The 7,957-nt window shown below is 39.6% G+C and overlaps 1 pseudogene; it reads left to right on the top strand.

Annotated features, from left to right (window-relative positions):
- Positions 1 to 5,782: 5,782 nt before the first annotated feature.
- LOC123836743 (glyceraldehyde-3-phosphate dehydrogenase-like) lies at positions 5,783 to 6,681 on the top strand (annotated as a pseudogene).
- Positions 6,682 to 7,957: the final 1,276 nt, after the last annotated feature.

The following is a 7,957-nucleotide window of genomic DNA, read 5'->3' as shown; positions in this document are numbered from 1 at the left end:
TGGAGTTTCTTTTTATTTATTTTTTATAGATTTTTAAAAAAGATTTATGTATTTATTTGAGAGAGAGAAAGCATGTGAGTGGGGGGAGGGGCAGAGGGAGAGAATCTCAAGCAGACTCCCCACTAGGAGCATAGCTTGGTCCCATGACCCCTAAGATCATGACCTGAGCCAAAACCAAGAGTCGGACACTTAACCAACTGAGCCACTCAGGCACCCCAGAAAGATAGAGCTTCTAAAATGTTTTGAATTTTTCTTGTTCAAGTCAGCCTACATAGCCTCAATTTAGGGTGTCTTTCATCAAACTAGTTTACTCTTTTTTTTTTTTTTGTCCCTCTAGGTTAACAGAAAATGCACAATTTCACCATTATATATTTTGAAGTTCTTGGAATAAAAAAATATATGCGAGTTAACACTGAATGTCTTTTATGTAAATATTTTTACGCCAGTAATATGTACTGGTTGCTTCTAATAAGTTACTTAAAAAGCCATTCTTTTGTCTACTCAACCATGGAAAAATTGAACCAACAAAAAATGTATGATTTGCCAAACATTGTGTGTTTCTCTGCCCTCGTGGACTTTGTGGTCTCATAGGGCACATAGATACTAACATGCCATACAAATTAATGTAAAATTATGCTCTACGATATGCCACAAGTAAAGGTCCGTGGTACTATGAAACTGTATAATATGGAGACGAACCTAAAGCCATGGGTGTCAAGGAAAGGTTATTATTAGGTTATCGTTTCATAATGCTTCACGGAAGCCTTCACTTCATTTTTATATTCTAAGTTGGATGACGGTACTGCTGTTCATTCAGTCACCTACACTTGAATTTCACAATCATCATTGATCTAACCTTCTTCCTAGACTGTGACTACCTTCAATCAATCACTATAGCCTATCCTTCTGGGCAGTATCTCACACCTCTTAGTTTTTCTTTCCATTTCTAGTGGTGTTCCCCATAATCATTAACTATTGCCCCTTTGTTGGACTATTAGCACAATGGTCAGTTTTAATGGGCCTGCTTCTGCCCTTTTCACTCTTCTAATCCTTTCTAATCACTGAGGCCAGAGTGATCTTTATTAAATCGCCTCAGTGTCTATCCTAGCAATCTGTCCCTAACTCGGTGATTTTGATGTGTAGAGTGGTTGAAAACCACGGTCTCAACACAGCTTTTTAGCCCTATTTCCCTCTGCTTCCCTACGGCATATACAGGACTACAGCAATTTCTTAAGTACCATCTGCCTTTTCTGTTTCTTCGTATAGACTCTGCTTAGAATAGCCTCTCCTCCTCACTTGTCTGCTAATGACAATCCTTGGGTTTTTTTAAAGATTGTATTTATTTATTTGAGAGGGAGAGAGAATGAATGGGGTGAAGGGGCAGAGGGAGAGGGAGAAGCAGAATCCCCGCTGAGCAGGGAGCCTGATGCAGGACTCGATCCCAGGATCCTGGGATCATGACCTGAGCCGAAGGCAGATGCTTAACCAACTGAGCCACCAAGGTGCCCCTACAATCCTTGTTTTTGAAGGTTTCATTCCAGAGCCACTTCCTCCATTGGGCTTTGGGACTTCTCCCAAGTTGGAATTGATTTCCCACTCTTCTTGAGAACTCCAGGAACATTTTGTTTATAGCACTTATGTGTTCTATTAAAATGTCTTGTCTCCTTTAGTAGACCATAATCACATAAAGGTTTTTTCTTAGATAATTTATACCCACTTTAATGCTTAGTTTAGTTCTTTGGGCAAAGTAGGTGGCCTAAGATATATTTGTTGAGAAAATGAAACAAGTTGCACCATTCTGCAAAGAGTAAAATTGCCTGTGAATGTACTGCTATCAGGACATCTCCCCCTTAACTACAAATGTTCTTGATGTCTCCACTGGCAATTTCTGCTTTCCATAAATATAAATTTAGCTATAGATATTCGATATATAGATAAACGAACCCACATGGCTTCAATATACACTCTTTTCATGAATAGAAAATCTATATAATTTTTTGTCATTCACTCACTTTTACTTCACAGTCTGACTTTTAATCCACCCATTTTCAAATAGCAAAGGAGATGAAATGACTTCTCGATGTCATGCTGTGAATCACTGAGAAAATAGCCTCAGAGTGGGAACTTCACAGCACTTTTTCAAGTAGACTTTCCAAAGGTCACTTCTACAGTTTGATTATCTTTAACTCGTTTTCATCCAATGAATTCATTTACATTGTGGACTAAAATTCAAAAAAGAAAAAAAAAATGGTCCTGCTTTACTATTAGTGGAATGATGCTTAAAACTTCAAAAATAGTTTGATTTATACAAAGACATAGATCTCATTGGCTGGATGAAATCAAGTGCCTTTTGACAAATAGGGCCCAAAGCCAATTAGTTTTCAAGAATAAGGGTAAAAGTGTCCCACATTTATACAGAGATCACAGACTGTATCTATATTACTATAGATTTTTTATGTCTTAGAATTGATCAGGCATTTCATGTTTTGTAGGGTGAACATGAACTAACATGCAAATCTGCTTATCATTCCAGAGTCTGTAAAAAGTTTTACTAGCCTAGAAGAAGTTCTTCTTTTGAATTGAGAAAGATTTAAATAAAAATGAAAAATAGTCCTTATAACATTGAAGCTCTCTGCATTGAAGTTCTCTGTCTGGTTTTTTTGTTTTTTCTTCAGATTACCCATAGTCTGTCATAATGGCTACATCCCTTTAGGGATTGTGAAATGGGTTGCATGTCTCCTCTGGAGCCCTCTTTCTGTCTCCCCTCCTTGGTGTCTTTGTCTTCCTGCTATTGTCTGATATACAAGGTCCTCTACTACGATAATCTTTCCCTTTCCTGCCCAGATTTAAACCACTTTCCCACGTCAAAATTTACCCCATTTCTTCAGGAGTCATGCAGATAAGTGTTTCTCAGACTTTAATGTGCACGTGACTCACTGGTATCTTATTAAAATGCATATTCTCATTCAGTAGGACTGGGTTGGAGCTCACGATTCTACATTTCTAATCAACTCCTTAATGATACTCACATCTGCTAGTTTGGGGACAGCACTTTGAATATCAGGGTTTTAGGTGACAAAAAAATTTCAATCAACTTCACTTTTATAATCTAATAATGGCTTCAAAAGCTTTACTCTGTTCAGAAAAATGTACATTGTTAAATAAACCTTCAATAACTCACATGTAAATATGATATGGAATTTTTAAATACTACAGTAATACCCATGGGAGAAATGTTAAGAGGACAATCATCATTGAATGTCTCAAATCACACAACAGAGTAGACAGATGCTTTGCTTATAAAAACAGCAAGGCCTAATAATTAGAGGACTCAGGAAGCAGATATTAATTCCCCCACTTTATGGATGAGGAAACTGAGTTCTAGTGATATTAACTGGTCTGAGGTCATGAAAATTGTAATTGAAACAGAGAGGCTTTGAATACCGATTTTCTGACTGGAAAAATCTATGCTCTTTCTACAATGTAACTGCACCTGCCTGATAGCTAAAGAAATTTATCAGAGTCATAGGCTGAAAAATCCTTCAGGGGATTTTAAGATTCTAAAAATTTAACTATCAGGTAGATGCAACTGGATTCTGGGGGGAGAGAAAACAACATTTGTTAATTCATTTTGTAATAATACACACACACACATAATATTACTAAAAGCAAAAAAGTAAAACTTTATATTCAAATAAATCTCTAAACTTTATATGCGGTGAAGTTGATTCAAAAAAGGTAGCAATGAACATTCAAAACTCATAGCTGAATTTAAGTAAATAACCTGCTAAAAGTAGTTCTGTTACTATTTTTAGAATTGTATGGATTTTTGTCCAACATTTTATTTCACCAGATTTTCTTATCAATTTGTAGACTTCCATTATTTATTTATTTAAAGCTTGACTCCTCTTCTCTGAGTGTAATTTTAATATACTCTCTACTGAATTCTTACAATGTAATTTGGAATAAAAGTCAAGGAACAATAATAGCAGTAGGATTCCAAGTCCAATCTACTACAGGCTGATCTTAAAATAGAGTTCAGAATAATGATCAGCTTTAGGGCTGAAAGAGACCAAGAAATAAATAAGATATAATGGAAAGGAAAAAAAAAAAAGTCTAGTTCATTTTATGGTGCCGTTCCTATTTCTCTGTATTCAGTCAGCCACGGCTATTTCTTACAGCTGAATAAATAAAGCAAAACATAAGAACTAGCATCTTAAAACATATATAAAATTCAGTAATAATCTTAGGCGGGAATATTCTTTAAATTGAAATGAATGCAATTTTGTTGACATAGTTTTTCTCCAAAGTCAAAAATACCCATATTTTAAACCACTTTTCACATTCAGTCTGTCCTCCAATAGTTACAGGGCTCCATTAATGGAGAGACGAGGGGACAACATTTCCTTTCAAACTTATTATGTGCCTTGGGTCAATGGTTCCACCATATCTTTATTGCGTCCAGCTTATCGTCTCCTCTCCAAGGCAGGCTCTCATGCAAAAATATTGAACTATGTCCAACGTGTAGAAATTAACATGTCTAAAGCAGGATCCGATATTTTGCAGAGACGAAGCATTCTAAACCATAAAAAAAGGTGGGCTCACCCTCATCCTAGTACGTAACTAAAGATTGCGTGGGGCGGTTTCAGTTCCAACTCAGGCATAATTCATGATCTTTTGATGAGCTAATCATCCATAATGGGTCTGTTTTCTCTTCCGGCCATGACTTATCCTGGTCATCCTGGCCAGTTTCTCACTGCATTTGCTTGCTCCTTTGATTTCTCTAACTTGCATGTGTGTTTGGTAGTGCCCCACCAATAATTTTAGATCTCCCAGCCACTGAGTGGAGATGAACAACCTCAGCAATTACCAGGCATAATTTTAACTCCATGAGGTCCACACAGGGAAAATCAATGATCTAAACTTGAGAAATGATACAAACCATAGGTTATTTCAATCAGACAAAGATACACATGCTATGTGACGTTTGTTCATTATACCAACGTGATACAATGAGTATAGTCAAACATGCCCTATACTAGTCTGAAAATAAGATCCCTAAATGCCATAAAGTTTAGTTGTAGTATTTGTAGTTAAACATACAATTGTATGTTCTTATGTTTGAGTCAGAAAGGGCTCTTTTTTTTCTGTGAGAATGGTAAAACAAACACATCTCCTAGTAAATGATCATGAAGGCAAGTAGAAAAGCCTACCAAACATACTCTCATACTGTTGCATGGAATCAGTGTTATTCGAAATACATTAGAACAGTGGCCTCTTAAACTATAAAAAGTAATGTATATAGTAGTTTTATCAATGTAGCAAACTGACCTAACACCAAACTCTGCTCTAAGGACATATAAATACTGAATAAAATATAGCTATTTTTTTCAAGATTTTTATTTATCTATTTGGGAGAGAGAGAGAGTACAAGTAGGAGAGAGGAGCAGAGAGAGAGGGAGAAGCAGGCTCCCCACTGAGCAGGGAGCCCAACATGGGGCTCGAACCCAGGACCCTGGGATCATGACCTGAGCTGAAGTTAAACGCTTAACAGACTGAGCTACCCAGGCGCCCCATAGCTATTTTAATAATCATAATGAATCCTGAAAGAAAAATTCCCAGCTGACAGAAGTCTAAAAAGAACTCAAGCTCTCGGCTCCTCCCTGTTCAACAGACAGCCCCATTTTCTGGTGCAGTGTCAGCCATGTCCCCGATACATCATGGTGAAAGTCACAGAAAACAGATGTGGCCACATTGGGCTTTTAACTCTGACAAAATAGATATTGTCACATCAATGACCTCTTCATTGACCTCAACTACATGGTCTACATGTTCCAGTATGATTCCAGCCACAGCAAATTCAATGGCACAGTCAAGGCTGAGAATGGGAAACTTGTCATCAATGGAAAGCCCATCTCCATCTTCCAGGAGCAGGATCCCACTAACATCAAATGGGGTGATGCTGGTGCTGAGTATGTTCTGGAGTCCACTGGGGTCTTTACCACTATGGAGAAGACTGGGGTTCACTTTAAAGGTGGGGTAAAGATGGTCATCATCTCTGCCCCCTCTGCTGATGCCCCCTATGTTTGTGAGGAACATGAACCATGAGAAGTATGACAACTCCCTCAAGATGGTCAGCAATGCCTCCTGCACCAACTGCTTGGCCCCTCTGACCAAGGTCATCCATAACAACTTTGGCATCATGGGCCACAGCCCATGCCATCACTGCCATACCGAAGACCGTGGATGGCCCCTCTGGAAAGCTGTGGCATGATATCTGAGGGGCTGCCCAGGACATCATCCCTGCTTCTACTGGTGCCGCCAAGGCTGCAGGCAAGGTCTTGGCTGAGCTGAACAGGAAGCTCACTGGCATGGTCTTCATGTCCCCACCCCAATGTGTCAGTCATGGATCAGACCTGCTGCCTGGACAAAGCTGCCAAATAGGATAACATCAAGAAGGTGGTGAAGCAGGCATCGGAGGGCCCTCTCACAGGCATCCTGGGCCACACTGAGGACCAGGGAGTCTCCTGTGACACCCACTCTTCCACCTTCGATGCTGGGCCAGTCATTGCCTTCAATGACCACTTTGTCAAGCTCATTTCCTGGTATGACAATGAATTTGGCTACAGCAATCAGGTGGTGGACCTTATGGTCTACATGGCCTCCAAGGAGTAAGAGCCCCCTGGGTCACCAGCTGCAGCAAGAGCAAGAGCTAGAGATGGGCTCTCAGCTGCCGGGGAGTCCTTGCCTCAACTCATCCCCCGACACATACTGAGAATCTCCCAACCTTTACACAGTTTGCATCCCAGACTCCCTGAAGAAGGGGAGGGACCTGGGGAGCCCTACCATCAACAAAGCATACTGTGTCCAGCCAAAAAAAAAAAGTCAAAACCAGAGTGACAAGCAAATTAACTAGTATTATGGTGGCATAAGGGCTCTCTGAATGACATATCTAACAAGCATTCCAAAAGAAGAAGATAGGAAGTAAGGAGAAGCAGTAGTGAAAAGAGGGGAGAATTTAAGGAAGACGTGAATACTCAGATCAAAAGAGCAAAGCTCCAATGGAGATAAATCAAACTAAAGTGACATGTGGAAACAAGGTAGGAAAACTGTAGAATAGCAAATGCAAAGGAAAAGATTACAAATAATCTGAGGAAGGATATATTCCCCCAATAAAATGGCAATCATATGGACAATAGATCTCGTATCAACAACACAGGCAGGAAGACAGTGGACATCTATTATCCAACAGCTGAGGGAAAATAACTGCCTGCCTAGGGCCGCTAAATATTCAAGAGTGAATGTGAAAAAAGACATTTCAGACAAACACTGAATGAGTTTACCACTCACGAATGCTTACTGAAAGCGTGACTAAACATTATCCTAAAATGAGACAAAGTCTGAACCTTGAACGAAGTAATGGAAATGCAAAAGGGCTGTGGTGAACAAAGAAGTGGGCACAAATGTGAGGAAAGCTAATGAGGCATCACTTGTAAAACGTATACTATGAGGAACACTTTGGGCAAGTTTAAAAACAAGTTGGGGGCGCCTGGGTGGCTCAGTTGGTTAAGCGACTGCCTTCGGCTCAGGTCATGATCCCAGGGTCCTGGGATCAAGTCCCACATCGGGCTCCCGGCTCAGCGGGAAGCCTGCTTCTCCCTCTCCCACTCCCCCTGCTGTGTTCCTGCTCTCTCTGTCTCTGTCAAAAAAAAAAAAAAAAAAAAAAAATCTTAAAAAAAAACAAGTTGGGACCTCCACTTCTGGGAAGACGGAGATGGATTTTCCCTATTCCTCCTGCTAAGTACAACTGAAAATGCTGGACATTATATATAAAACAAACATATAAAGACTTTAGAAAGTGGAAAAGAAAGCAAGTCAATTATGGACTTTGGGGACCAAGGAATGGTACACTGGTGAGTTCTCAGACAGAAAGATAGATACATGATAGAGAGACATA

The sequence above is a fragment of the Mirounga angustirostris genome, unplaced genomic scaffold, assembly GCF_029215605.1.
Source record: "Mirounga angustirostris isolate CCGP_5_RB_7025 unplaced genomic scaffold, mMirAng1.0.hap1 SCAF_11, whole genome shotgun sequence".
Lineage (NCBI taxonomy): Eukaryota > Metazoa > Chordata > Mammalia > Carnivora > Phocidae > Mirounga > Mirounga angustirostris.
The sequence above is the reverse complement of the archived record's forward strand: the minus strand, read 5'-3'. Positions and strand labels throughout refer to the sequence as shown.